Source organism: Bos grunniens, chromosome 8, assembly GCF_055505025.1.
Source record: "Bos grunniens cultivar Pamir isolate PY7600 chromosome 8, Bosgru_T2T1.0, whole genome shotgun sequence".
Lineage (NCBI taxonomy): Eukaryota > Metazoa > Chordata > Mammalia > Artiodactyla > Bovidae > Bos > Bos grunniens.
In genome coordinates, this window is record NC_141172.1 from 3592234 (window position 1) to 3607817 (window position 15584).

The 15584-nt window shown below is 40.0% G+C and overlaps 1 long non-coding RNA gene across 1 annotated transcript in view; it reads right to left on the reverse strand.

Annotated features, from left to right (window-relative positions):
• LOC147366558 (uncharacterized) overlaps positions 1 to 15584 on the reverse strand; it is a 357719-nt gene that overhangs the window by 66526 nt on the left and 275609 nt on the right. The gene's annotated exons all lie outside the window — the stretch shown is intronic.

Genomic DNA, 15584 nt, shown 5'->3' on the forward strand with positions numbered 1-15584 from the left:
CAGAAGGGTGAGAAAACATTACTAATTCACTTTTCAAAAGCTGTTGAGATTTTCAAGTAGTACTGAAAGCATAAATGAAACCCATTGTGATTTTAAGTTTAGGCAATTAGGTCAAAGGCCAAATGGAATTGAGGCTTATCTTGTATTATTTGAGGATCCTGTATATAAAATTAGATGCTTATATTAAGGGAGTGGGTAATTGTGGACTTAAATAGTGCTGCTGCTGCTGCTAAGTCGTTTCAGTCGTGTCCGACTCTGTGTGACCCCATAGACGGCAGCCCACCAGGCTCCCCGTCCCTGGGATTCTCCAGGCAAGAATACTGGAGTGGGTTGCCATTTCCTCCTCCAATGCATGAAAGTGAAAAGTGAAAGTGAAGTCGCTCAGTTGTGTCCGACTCCTAGCGACCCCATGGACTGCAGCCCACCAGGCTCCTCCATCCATGGGATTTTCCAGACAAGAGTACTGGAGTGGGGTGCCCTAGGGAGAAAAAAATCTCAGCACATCCTAGTTGAAGAAAATACTGATCTTAAAGATAGTAGGAATCTACATGGAACATAGAAAAATGGTATGATGAATATATTTGCAGTAAAGGAGTGGAGACGCACATGTAGAGAAAGGACATAGGGACACAGGGGGAAAGAGAAGGTAGCATTGACATATATACACTACCATGTGTAAACATAGATGGTGAGAGGCTGCTGTGTAACTCAGGGGACCCAGCCTGGGGCTGACTTTATATATATATATATATATATATATATATATATAAAATTATGACTGATTCACCTTGTTGTATGGCAGAAACCAACTCAACATTGTAAAGCAATTTCCTCCAATTAAAAACCAACTGGGGCTTCCCTGGTGGCTCAGATGGTTAGAATCCACTGCAATGCAGTAGACGCAGGAGATCCCCTGGAGAAGAGCATGGCAACCCACTCCAGTATTCTTGCCTGGAGAATCCCATGTACAGATGAGCCTGGTGGACTACAGTTCACAGGTCACAAAGAGTCAGACACAACTGAGTGACTAACACTTTCACTACTTTCAAAAAATAAAGTTAAAAAAAAAAAAAGACAGCAGCAATGATTTCACTAAATTTTCTGTCATTTTGTCAGACCCTGAAAAGAACCACATGAACCCAGAGCCAGGAATTCCTTAGAATCCTTGTATCCTGCCAGAACCACAAGGGAGGTAGTGACAGTTTTAGGAAGAGATGTCACAGTCAGGGGTGATGTGCCTGAGCCTTCTGAAGTCATAAACACTGTGCAGGCTGGACCCACATCTTCAGAATTCACAGAGTATCCCTGGCCAACCAGCCACCACTGGCCACATCCACGGAACACAAAGGCCAGTGCTCCGTTTAATGCACTGTCTGTGATTTCCAATCTTTCTTAACAACTATAAAAATCAGCTGGAACAAGGAATACCAGGACCTCTAGTTTAGAAAGCTCCATCTACTGATTTTGCTAACAAGTTATTATTAACTGGTTAAATTATTCTGTGGAAGGTACAAAGTCATACATGTTTATACTTCTCATAAGCTTGCAAGAGTTCTGTCATTAAATAAAAAATTCAACATGGAAAACCAACATTATTAGATTAATGGGCTGTTTGGTAGCCCTCAGTGGAATAAGTAATTATTTTAAGTAAGCCACAGCAATTCAGTCTTTAAAAAGAAAGAAAAAGAAACACAAAGCCCACAAGTAGGAACTTGCCAAAACCCCACGAGTGAAAACTTGCCAAAAACCTTATTGTGAATGATGTAAATAATATATCAGTTTTGATAAGCTTGTTTAATAATGTTTGCTACAAAAACATATATATTAATCATTTTCTGTCTCATTGCATAAACAACTAATTATCTGGATATACAAAACGTCTGAATGCTTATGGTGTTTTTTGATAGAACTGAATGTGATTATAAAAGTAATATAATGGAAAAAGAGAAGTGATTAAATATATCCATCATATTTTTAAAATATAGTTAACATTTAAGCATAGTCCCTTTGTTTTCTCCTAAAAGCACTGTACATTCAATTTTGCACTGCAAATTTACTTCACATTGAAAAGTATTATTCCACATATATACATCATTCCAGAGCCATTACTTTTCGTGGTGATGATGTCTATACAATGAAAGCAACATAATTCATTTAACCATTCTTTACTTTTTTATTTAAACTATTTACAATTTTTACAATTATGTTTTTAGAATATTTAATGCAGTACTTCAGGAATATAATTTCTTCCATATGTTGAATGATTTAACTCAAGTATTTCTAAAAGTGAATTAACTGTGTTCAGTATTATGAAAAACTTATAAGAATTTGGATACATTGCATAATATATTCTTACTAGTTTCATGATTATAAACTATGTATTGCTCATTTTTTTAATTAAAAGTTCACTTTTTATGAGCAATGTAAGGAAATACATACTTGTAATCTAACGCACAAAATATACATTTTTAACATTTTGGCATGTATCCTCCAGTTTTTTTTCTGTGAATATATCCTTTTTCTTAAAATTAGGAAAGTATACTAAATTTAGTCATCTCCATTCCATAATTTTCATTACTATGACTATTTTAATGCAATCACAAGGATCACAAAATTTTAAATTAAATTTAATCACTGATTGTACACATGAATACAGAAAGTCTATTCACTCCCTTGTCGTTGGATATTTTTACTTTCATTCACTCCCTTATTATTGGATATTTAGGTTATATTGAAGCATTTTCAATTATATAAAATTGTGTGATAAACATTTTCTCACATAAATCTTTGATGATATCACTTGAGGAAAAGGTGTTAGGATTCTTAAACTGTATTATCAGTATTTTGAGACTTGATATATTGCTCAATATGTTGTTCAACACTGTTACTATGTGGACATTCTAAACAGTCTTCAGTGATTACTCTTTGGATATCATTGGATACCACTGGGTACATTATAGATGAAATCAGAGCCATATAATTCTCCATCAAAATAAAGTCTCTATATCGGTTTCCTAAGGCAGTTTAGTGTCTAGAGCAGGTAAACCAAAAATACTGCAAGATTTAGTATGTTCCATAATTAAACTAACAAACAAAAAACAACCTGTGTTTAAATCAGAAAAGAAGAGTCGTGGAGGATCTAGAGATGTCCTCACCTATGAAATGACAATGCACAGTTCTCAAAGGCCAATAAGAAGAGAGAGATGAGACAGAACTGGGGAGAGAGAAGAGATTTGGACTGAATAGAAAAATACTTTTACAACATGAGCACACTGGAATTTTATACCAAAAAAAGGGGGGGAATAAAATAACATTTAAAGTAAAAATCTCTAAAATTTGAGAAATCAATCAAGAGCTGGGTGAAGTATTTTAGAGATGTAAGCATTTATACCAAACTTCTTCCATATTCCGGATATTTTTACTCTGACAGTCATTAACAATGACTATAAATCTTCATTTTCTAATATATACATACATAAACATGAAAGAATATAAAATAGATCTTTGTTCTTGGTTTTCAAATGACTATTTATATGTTACCAGGCGATGGCACCCCACTCCAGTACTCTTGCCTGGAAAATCCCATGGATGGAAGAGCCTGGTGGGCTGCAGTCCATGGGGTCGAGAAGAGTCGGACACGACTGAGCGACTTCACTTTCACTTTTCACTTTCATGCATTGGAGAAGGAAATGGCAACCCACTCCAGTGTTCTTGCCTGGAGAATCCCAAGGACGGGGGAGCCTGGTGGGTTGCCGTCTCTGGAGTCACACAGAGTCGGACACGACTGAAGCGACTTAGCAGCAGTAGCAGAATCAACAGCATCTCCTATCTTAACTTTAAAGTACAAAACTGACCCATTTTTCTAAATGAATGGTTTTAACGATTGTTGTATTTATACTTCTTTAGCTGACGGAATCCAACTGTGGCACAGTTAAGGGACAGAATTGTATATTCTACTGTAGCACTCACAACAGAAACTGAAGAAGCCCTGTCCCCAACACAAAAATAATGGAACAGCTAAAAGTGCCGTTAATGGGAAGGGGAGAGATTGGCAAGAAAGGCATACATTTTTGCGGCCCCTACACTCTTCAGTGTAACCCTTGTGGGGTCACAGAACAGACTCAAAACGGTCATGAAAGTGAAAGTGTTAGCTACTCAGTTGTGTCTGACTCTCTGCGACCCCATGGACTATAGACCCCCAGGCTCCTCTGTCCATGGGGTTTCCCAAGTAAGAATACTGGAGTGGGTAGCCACGCCCTTCTCCAGGGAATTTTCCTGACACAGGGATCGAACCCAGGTCTCCAGTATTGCAGGCAGGTTCTTTACCATCTGAGCCACCAGGGAAGCCCAGAGTCATCAACATTTTTAGTCTGGCCTTTGCAGGTCTCCCAAGATTGTACTAGGACTTTTATTTCAATTGAGCTGAGTTGACTTTGGTAAACTATTCACTAGATACCCTTCATCTTCTGCTACTTGTCTGTGATATATTCTTCACAGTGTGTGTATTAATCACTTCCATTGCATTTTCCTCAAAATTCTTATTTTTGAGTCTAAACCACTAAGTGACATTTAATTTGGTCTAAGTATTAACTAGGGTGAGATACAGCATATATTTTTTGTTGGGAACCAACGAGAAAGCAAAAGAGTTTATCAATTAGATCCTAAGTGTAAGCATTTATTTTTCGTATCTATTGATAATTAGTAAGCCACAAACTCCCTTATAAACAACAGAGAGATAATAATAACACAGGCACACACCCTAAGAACTCTGGTAGGTCAGCAAAGCAAGCGCTTCTGGTTTAAGTCTTTGTGTGCTCAGTTGCGTCTGACTTTCTGTGGCCCACGGACTGTAGCCTGCCAGGCTTCTCTGTCCATGGGATTGTCCAGGCAAGACTACTGGAATGGCTTGTCATTTCCTACTCCAGCGGACCTTCCTAAGCCAGGGATCAAACCTCCTTCTCCTGAATTAGAGGCGGATTCTTTACTAGTGCCACCCGATTTAAGTCTTTACTGCTGCTGCTGCTAAGTCGCTTCAGTTGTGTCCAACTCTGTGCGACCCCACAGACAGCAGCCCGCCAGGCTCCCCCGTCCCTGGGATTCTCCAGGCAAGAACACTGGAGTGGGTTGCCATTTCCTTCTCCAATGCATGAAAGTGAAAAGTGAAAGTGAAGTCGCTCAGTCGTGTCCGACTCTTCCCAACCCCATGGACTGCAGTAGGCTCCTCCGTCCATGGGATTTTCCAGGCAAGAGTACTGGAGTAGGGTGTCATCACCTTCTCCGGATTTAAGTCTATGTTCAGCTAATTCCAGAGTTTACAAAGCTATGAAAAGGCACATTGACAAAGTGGACTGGAATAGAAACAAAATCAAAGGTTCACAATCAACTAAAAGTTCTAATATGCTGCAGTTGTTAAAGCATCTATAAACATGCAAATTAAAAACAATAATCATCGAAACACTGCTGACTTTTCTATTGCAGGTATAGGAAATAAGATGAACCTACAGTTACAAATTTCTTTTATGAAGATTATAAAAAGTCAGTGACAAGGCTGTTGAATTCTTAAAGAATAAATGCCTTCTTTAGAAGAAAGACATATTTGTACACTTTCTGTAGGAACTAAAATGAAGTTGACTTTTTAATTTCCAAGTCATTTGCATTAAAAATGAATTGGCAAAATATTGAGAGATGTATTCTCATCTGGATATAACAGGTTATTGTAAATTATTAAAACTGACCAACTTTCATTTTAGAAATGTGTTTCAGAAGTATTTTTTTTAATTAAATTGCCCTTTGTTGAGCTATTACTAGAGTACAGGGATATGTGTGTATTATCTGCATCTTTTTTCTTAGCAAAAACCTTGAATAGGTTCCAGTTTCACCATTTTTTCCATTAATTTTTACTTGACCCCGAAAAGAAAGTGTTGGTCGCTGCTCAGTCATGTTCGACTCTTTGTGACTGCATGGACTATAACCTCTGTCCATGGGATTCTCCAGGCTAGAATACTGGCATGGATTGCCATTCCCTTCTCCAGGGGATCTTCTTGACCCAGGGATGGAACCTGGTCTCCCGCATCACAGGTAGGTTCTTTACCATCTGAGCCACCAGGGAAGCCCCTTGACCCTGACAGTGTAAAAAACTTATAAGCACTAATCTTAGTGCACCTATGGATCCAGCCTTTGTTGTATATTGGGTGTTGGCACTCTGTCTTGTATAGGAGCTAATGTACAGTTTTGTAGGCTGGTCTTCACACTAAGAAGAAAAGTTATCATTTTCCTTGACCTCGAGGTTGTGCAAGCACTTTGTACTCTGGAATAGAATATTCATATCCCTTCCCCTTCCCTGAACATTCTAGACTTTAATAAAATTTATATGCAGAAGATAATGTATTAAGAAGCTGCCCAGACTTTAAACTGTTCCCAAATGGGTGCTATGGCTGGGCAACAGGTAGGAGGTAAGACTGATGGAACTGTCCCCATTTTACTGGTGAGGAACGGGGGCTCAAAGAAATTCTGAGAATTACCTAAAGTCACACAACTGGGAAGCACTAAACTCAGATCCTGAACTATCCAACACTGACCTCTCAGCTCCATTCACCTACCAAGTAGGAACAATAGCTGAATTCAACATCATCACTTAGAATGATGCAAACAACATGCAAATCAGGACATCCATGAACTCCTTAGAAAATATCAGGTGACATGTCACAAAGCATATAATAAACATTCCATAAATATTAATTCTGGGGATATTTCCCCCACAAACTGAACACACACGAGTGATCTGCCTCCTCACTCTGAAACTAAGTGTTGAGGCAGTATGTCCATGTTTTTTGTTATCTTTTCATTGTGTTTTATATAATTCTTGATAAGTTGTAAAAATAGAAAATGTTACAGAGCATAATTAGGACAAATGCACATGTTCCTACCACTGTGGTTGCTGACAATGACAAAGATCATGTCATGCTTATATAGACTTGTTTATATTGGAGTGTAATTGCTTTAAAATGTTGTGATTCACAGTGAAGTGAATCAGTCGTATATATATACGTGTATTCCCTGCCTCCTGAGTCTCCCTCTCTAGGCGAGCTGAGCTCCCTGTGCTATACAGCAGCTTCCCACTAGCTGTCTATTTTACACATGGTGGTGTATATGTTAATCCTACTCTCTCTGTTTGTCCTACCCTCCCTTCCCCTCTCATGTCCACAAATCCATTCTCTATGTCTGTGTCTTTATTCCTGCGCCGCAAATAGGCTCATCCATACCATTTTTCTAGATTCCACATATATGTGTTACTATACAATATTTGTTATTCTCTTTCTGACTTACTTCACCATGTATCAGACTCTAGGTTCATCCACATGATTAGAAATGACCCAGTTTCTTCCTTTTCACGGTTGCATATACACAGACATTTTTAGATGAACAAACAAACATTACACACAAATTTGAAATACCATTTGAGCCCCTCTCATCCACAACTTGTGTTTATTTCCTTCTCTCCCAAGAGTTAACCAGTATCACAGAAATACAGTGTATGTACTTCTGGTCTATTCTTATGTTTATACACACATACACCTATAGAGCCATGAAAAATACAGGAGAGAGAGGTGTAGAATGTGTTTAAATTTTACATAAACATTGTTACACTGCACTTACTATACAACATGTTTTTTTTTCATTCAACATCATAGTTGAGAACTATCCACGTTCCTATCCATCAAAATGTATTGCTTTATACATTCTAAAAAACCATTCCTTCGTTGATGGATATGGCTACCAACTCCACTATTCTCACCTGGAGAATCCCATGGACACAAAGAACCGGTCACACTGACTAACACTTTCATTTTCACATTTACTTATAGCCAGTTAATCAGGGAGGCTCAACTCTTTCCCGTAAAATCAAGTGTCAGTAATGGAGCCATTGACCTTCATCTGTACCCCCATCGACCTTCTTGTCCCATAGCCACAGGAAGTGGAATGGTGCAGAGAGTAAAAGGAGAATATTCCTGGGCCATCCCACCAGCCTAGATTGAGAGAGACACTTCTCCTGTGCAGGTAAATAAGAGAGCTGTGGCAGGAATGACCCGTGTCACCAGCAGTTGTGTCCTGTGGGGGGCGTGGAGTTTGAGACCCCTGGACCTCTTCAGGGGAGGCCTGGCTAAGTGATTGTTCCGGACGATGAAATGGAAGCCAAGAATTCTTCATGCAGGAAGGAAGACACCACGTTGGCTTTCACCTGTTGGATCCATATAAATGGCTGGGCTCCTCAGGGCATAATGGTTCCATGATAGATCCACCACATGTTCTCACTGATGTAAAGCTGGTTGGTGGATGGCTTTCTACAACAAGCGTGTCTCTTGTCACTCAAGAAAGATTGTGGTCAACAATCCCATTCCCCATCAGGGTCTCCTCCCCCAGGCACATGGAAGGGGGATGTCTGGGCTTCTTCTCAGAGTCACGGGCCCCACTGGGCTGTCTCTTCTGGAAGAACTGACCGGGCACATCCAGCTCTGATGGGCAATGCCAGCTCCTATCTTAGGCACCATACACTGTGGGAATGAGTTTCTCTCGGTCTCTCACAGAGAAAATGGATAGCTTCTCTTTACACATCTTGTGCTCTCTGAATAGTGTGAAGTCTGTCTCACCTCACAAGCCTCTGCTTGTATCAACTTAGAGGGTGGTGAGGAGAAAGGACCAGTTATGGAAGTTGGAATCCCTCAGTCCAGCTATAGGAAGGTCCTGGATCCAAATTCAGTGGCTGCTAGACTTTAACAAGGGCTGTTTGTTCAGATACACAGGCCTGCCACAGGAACCCTTGAATGTGTGTTCTTGTGTGGACATGGGAGAGTTTCCCCCAGAATATACCTCGAGGTAAAATTCTTGGGTCATAAGCTATTCCCACACACACCTGCCTGCTTCTCTAGAAAGGAGAACCTGAGTGAATCTATAGCTAGATATCTCATCAAATCTCAGAAAGTACCCTGTCAGCCTTGAAAAGTGAAAGTGTTGGTTGCTCAATCATGTCTGACTCTTTGAGGCCCCATGGACTGTAGCCCACCAGGCTCCTCTGTCCACGGAATTCTCCAGGCAAGAATACAGGAGTGGGTTCATTCCCTTCTCCAGGATATCCTCCCAACACAGGGATCGAACACAAAGTGAAAGTGTTAGTTGCTCAGTCAACTCTGAATCAAAGGAAGCTTCATGGTGGGATTGTACTTTGATTCTATTCATTCGCTTTCACAGGTTGGAGGATAATTTTGTTGTAAAGCGCCATTCGGGAACCATTCTTAAATTCAGCATGGTCAGTATCTATATAATTGATGCTTTTGAATTGTGATGTTGGAGAAGAGTCTTGGAGTCCCTTGGACTGCAAGGAGATCCAACCAGTCCATCCTAAAGGAGATCAGTCCTGGGTGTTCACTGGAAGGACTGATGTTGAAGCTGAAACTCCAGTACTTTGGCCACCTGATGCGAAGAACTGACTCATTTGAAAAGACCCTGATGCTGGGAAAGATTGAGGGCAGGAGGAGAAGGGGATGACAGAGGATGAGATGATTGGATGGCATTACCGACACAATGGACATGGGTTTGGGTGGACTCTGGGAGTTGGTGATGGACAGGGAGGCCTGTCCATCTGTTCAGCAACTGAACTGAACTGAGTGTTCTATTCAAAATCAGAATCCAGAAAATTGAAGACTGTGTGTTATTTGGGATAAATGAATGGAGAGAAAACCATACTGTTTTCAAGGATGGTTGGATATCTATATATCCCACTTCTTAGAAAACACCTGAGGTCTTCAGTCTGATCAAGCTGACAGTATCAGGTGTAAAGTGAGATATCATTAAAGCAAGTTCATGAACATAAGCTGTCAGCTCTGCCAGACCAAGATGCGGGAAATAGTCACTGATCTTCTCTACCTTTCTAATTAAAAGAAATCCTCCCAGCCCTTGAGTAATCTATATGTGTGTGCCTGCTAAGTCACTTCAGTAGTGTCCGACTCTTTGAAACTCTATGGACTATAGCCTGCCAGGCTCCTCTGTCCAAGGAATTCTCCAGGCAAATATACTGGAGTAGGTTGTCATTTTTTTCTCCAGGGGATCTTCCTGACCCACATATCAAACACACGTCTCCTGCAGGATTCTTTACCACCACCTGGGAAATCTGAATAATTTATATAATTTCTTTAAAACCTATATCCCAGCCTGGAGGAGGAAATGTCAACCCATTGCAGTATTCTTGCCTGGGAAATCCCATGGACAGAGGGCCCTGGTGGGCTACAGTACATGGAGCTGCAAAGAGTCAGACATGACTGAGTAACTGACAATACAATGGCATCTTATGCAGCAATGAAAAGGAATGAAGTACTAATACTTTCTTCAATGCTGCAACATGAAGGGACCTAGAAAACTTATGTTAAGCGAAAGAAGCCAGACACGAAAGGCCATATTGTGTACAATTTCACTTACATGAAATGAACAGAATATGCAAATTCACAGAGACAGGAAGTAGTTTAGTTGTTACCTGGGGTGGGGTGGGATGGGGGTGGGGCGTAATGGGTTGTTGTTCAGTCTCTCAGTCCTGTCCGACTCTTTGCGACCCCATGGTCTTCAGCACACCAGGCTTCCCAGTCTTCTACCATTTCCTGAAGCTTGCTCAAACTCATGTCCATTGAGTCAGTGATGCCATCCAACCACCTTATCCTCTGTTGGCCCCTTCTCCTTTTGTCTTCAATCTTTCCCAGCATCAGGGTCTTTTCCAATGAATCAGCTCTTTGCATCCAGTGACCAAAGTATTAGAGCTTCAGCTTCAGCACCAGTCCTTCCAATGTATATTCAAGACTGATTTCCTTTAGGAATGACTGGCTTGATCTCCTTGCAGTCCAAAGGACTCTCAAGAGTCTTCTCCAACACCACAGTTCAAAACCATCAATTATTCAGTGCTCAGCCTTCTTTATGGTCCAATTCTCATATCCATACATGACTACTGGAAAAACCATAGCTTTGACTAGACAGACATTTGTCGGCAAAGTAATGTCTCTGCTTTTATTTTTTTTTTTTGTCTTTCTCTGTCTTATTTATTTTATTCAGCATAATATCCTCCAGATACATCCATGTTGGTACAAATAGCAAAATTTCAAATTCTTTTTTACGGCTGAATAGTAGTCCATTGTATATATACACCACTTTTTCTTTAACTATTCATCTTTTGATGGACCCTTAGCTTCCATAACTTGGCTATTGTAAATAATGCTATAAACATTGGGATACATGTTTACTATTTTGGATTAATATATTCAGTATTTTAAAATACATATCTAAGGATAGAATTGCAGATCTGTTTTTAGTTTTTTGAGGAACCTTCATACTATTTTCTATAGTGATTACAATAATTTACATTCCCACAAATAATGAACAAGTTGTCTCTGCTTTTAAATATGCTGTCTAACACAGTTCAGTCACTCAGTTGTGTCTGACTCTTTATGACCCCATGAACCGCAGCATGCCTGACCTCTCTGTCCATCCCCAACTCCTGGAGTTTCCCAAACTCATGTCCATTGAGTCAGTGATGCCATCCAACCATCTCATCCTCTGTTGTCTCCTTCGCCTCCTACCTTCAATCTTTCCCAACATCAGGGTCTTTTCAAATGAGTCAGCTCTTCACATCAGTAGCCAAAATATTGGAGTTTCAGCTTCAACATCAGTCCTTCCAATGAACACGCAGGACTGATTCCCTTTAGGATGGACTAGTTGGATCTCCTTGCAGTCCAAGGGGCTCTCAAGAATCTTCAACACCACAGTTCAAAGCATCAATTCTTCAGCGCTCAGCTTTCTTTATAGTCCAACTCTCACATCCATACATGACCACTGGAAGAACCAGTGGTTTAATATGCCATCTAGGTTGGTCATAACTTTCCTTCCAAGGAACAAGCATCTTTTAATTTCATGGCTGCAGTCACCATCTGCAGTGATTTTTGGAGCCCCCAAAAAATAAAGTCTGACACTGTTTCCACTGTTTCCCCATCTATTTGCCATGAAATGATGGGACTGGATGCCATGATCTTAGTTTGCTGAATGTTGAGCTTTAAGCCAACTTTTTCACTCTCCTCTTTCACCTTCATCAAGGGGCTCTTTAGTTCTTCACTTTCTGCCATAAGGGTGGTATCATCTGCATATCTGACGTTATTGATATTTCTCCCAACAATCTTGATTCCAGCTTCTGCTTCATCCAGCCCAGAGTTTCTCATGATGTACTCTGCATATAAGTTAAATAAGCTGCTGCTGCTGCTAAGTCACTTCAGTCATGTCCGACTCTGTGTGACCCCATAGATGGCAGCCTGCCAGGCTCCCCCGTCCCTGGAATTCTCCAGGCAAGAACGCTGGAGTGGGTTGTCATTCCCTTCTCCAATGCATGAAAGTGAAAAGTGAGAGTGAAGATGCCCAGTCGTATCAGCGACCCCATGGACTGCAGCCTTCCTACATCCATGGGATTTTCCAGGCAAGAGTACCGGAGTTGGGTGCTATTGCCTTCTCCAAGTTAAATAAGCAGGGTGACAATTTACAACCTTGACGTACTCCTTTTTCTATTTGGAACCAGTCTGTTGTTCTACGTCCAGTTCCAACTGTTGCTTCCCTACCTGCATACAGGTTTCTCAAGAGGCAGGTCAGATGGTCTGGTATTCCCATCTCTTTCAGAATTTTCCACAGTTTATTGTGATCCATGCAGTCTAAGTTGGTCATAGCTATGCTTCCAAGAAGCAAGCATCTTTTAATTTCATGATTGCAGTCACCATCTGCAGTGATTTTGGAGCCCAAGAAAATAAAGTCTGTCACTGTTTCCATTGTTTCCCCATCTATTTGCCATGAAGTGATGGGACTGGATGCCTTGATCTTTGTTTTCTGAATGTTGAGCTTTAAGCCAACTTTTTTTTTTTTTTAACATAGTTGAGAAATTTAATAAAAATTTCCCAGTAATTGATAGACCAACATAATTGACAGTTTAAATCAAATGGGCATATATGTAACACTGCATCTAACAACCACAAAATTCAACAGTTTCAAGGGAGTAACATCATATAAACACGTTCTCTGATCACAATGGAATTAAATTAAAAATCTATACCTAAAAAGTACAGGAAGAAGCCACATTTTTGGAAATTGTAAAACATTTCTGAATAACATAGGTCAAAGGAGAAATTATATAAGTAATTTGAAAATATTTTGAACTGAATACAGCAATATAACAAATATATTGAATACTGCATATTAAGCCAACTTTTTCATTCTCCTCTTTCACCTTTATCAAGAGGCTCTTTAGTTCCTCTTCACTTTCTGCCATAAGGGTGGTATCATCTGCATATCTGTGGTTATTGATATTTCTCCCTGCAATCCTGATTCCAGCTTGTGCTTCATCCAGCCTAGCATTTCACATAATGTGCTCTACATAGAAGTTAAATAAGCAGGGTGACAGTATACGGCCTTGACGTACTCCTTTCCCAATTTGGAACCAGTCTGCTGTTCCATGTCTGATTCTAGCTATTGCTTCTTGACCTGCATACAGGTTTCTCAGGAGGCAGGTAAGGTGGTCTGGTATTCCCATCACTTGAAGAATTTTCTACAGTTTGTTATGATCCGCACAAAGCAGTCAAAGGTTTTAGCATAGTCAATGAAACAGAAGTAGATATTTTTCTGGAATTTTCTTGCTTTTTCAATGAGCCAACAGATGTTGGCAATTTGATCTCTGGTTCCTCTGCCTTTTCTAAATCCAGCTTTAACATCTGTAAGTTCTCTGTTCACGTACTTTTGAAGACTAGCTTGGAGAATTTTGAGCATTAATTTGCTAGCATGTAAGATGAGTGCAATTGTGCAGTAGTTTGTACATTCTTTAGCATTGCCTTTCTTTGGGTTTGGAATGAAAACTGATCTTTTCCCATAGTGGGAAGTGACTGTTAATGGGTGTGAGGCATTAGCAGTCACTTCCCATGTGGATGATGAAAATGTTTTGGAATTACATGTGATGACTGTACAACCTTGTGAATGCATTAACACCCATAACAGTATGCTTTTAAACGGTGGATTTGATAGTGTGTGAACTGAATCACAATCAAAACCAAGAACCTGCTCTGGTTCACAATGTTCTTATAGAATAATAGGAATTAAAACAGTGTGGTGTTGGCTCAGGAATGGACTGAGGGAAGTTTGCCTCAGTAGACTAGCACATACACAAAAAATCTAATTCCCATGCTGAAGAGCAAAACTGAAGCATTCTTATTCTGTAGGTTTGCTTTTTAATAGCCCAGAAAAGCTGATTTGAGTCAATGGTGCTTCCAGTCATTCGGGCGCAGAAACACATGAGAGAAAAGGCCAGTCTAGGGCACTCACAGATTCGAATCATCAGCTCTCAGGGGCCTGCTCTGGATAAGTGTTCCTCCACTAATGAAACTGGCTTCTTGCCATTTCATTTAGCTTTTATCCAAAAAGCTGTTCAGTAATTGCCAGTGAAGGGAGAACAAAGACATAATAATAATAACCATGGCAAAGAAAAATGACTGTGCTAAACTTTTTTTTTAATGGTGATTTGAAACAAGATTTCCACTGGAACATTCTCAGCCCACTTCCTCACCTTTCTTATCTGCTTCATGCTTGTCTCTCTCCTACCTGCCCTATTATTAGCTCTTTTGGGTTGATTTAGATTATGAAAATTCCCTCTATGTAGACATTTTTTTAATTTAAAATAACTTTTCATTTTATTGGAGTATAATTGCTTTACAATGTTATCTTCTGCTGTACAGCATAGTGAGTCAGCCAACCTCTCTTAAGCATCCCCCCTTCTTCCTCCCATCCCACCCCTCTAGATCATTAGAGAGCACCAAGCTGAGCTCCCAGTGCTATGCAGCAGCTTCCCATTAGCTGTCTATTTTACACATGTCTGTGTGTGTGTGTATACATATATGTCAATGCTACTCTCCCTATTCATCCCACCCTCTCCTTCCACAGACTCTATGTCCACACGTCCATTCTCTATGTCTTCATCTCTATTCCTGCCCTGGAACTAGGTTCATCTGTACCATTTCTCTAAATTCCGTGTATATGCATTAATATATGGTATTTGTTTTTCTCTGACTTACTTCACTCTCTATGATACACTCTAGGTCCATACACATGTCTGCAAATGACCCAATTTCATCCTTTATAAGGCTGAGTAATATTCTATTGTGTATATGTACTACAACTTATATATCCATTCACCTGTCAGTGGACACCTAGGTTGCTTCCATGTCCTGGCTACCGTAAATAGCACTGCAATGAACATTGGGTACTTCTGTCTTTTTGAATTATGGTTTTCTCTCAGCCAGTTAGTGAGATTGCTGAGTCATATGGTAAATCTATTTTTAGTTTTTTTAAGGAACCTCCATACTGTTCTCCATAGCAGCTGTATAAATTTTTGAATATATCTGGTGATGTTAATCACAGTTAATCAGGGATATGGGTGCAGTTTGTTGTTGCTGTTCAGTCACCAAGTCACATCCAACTTTTTGTGATCCCATGGACTGAAGCATACCAGGCTCTTCTGTCCACTATCT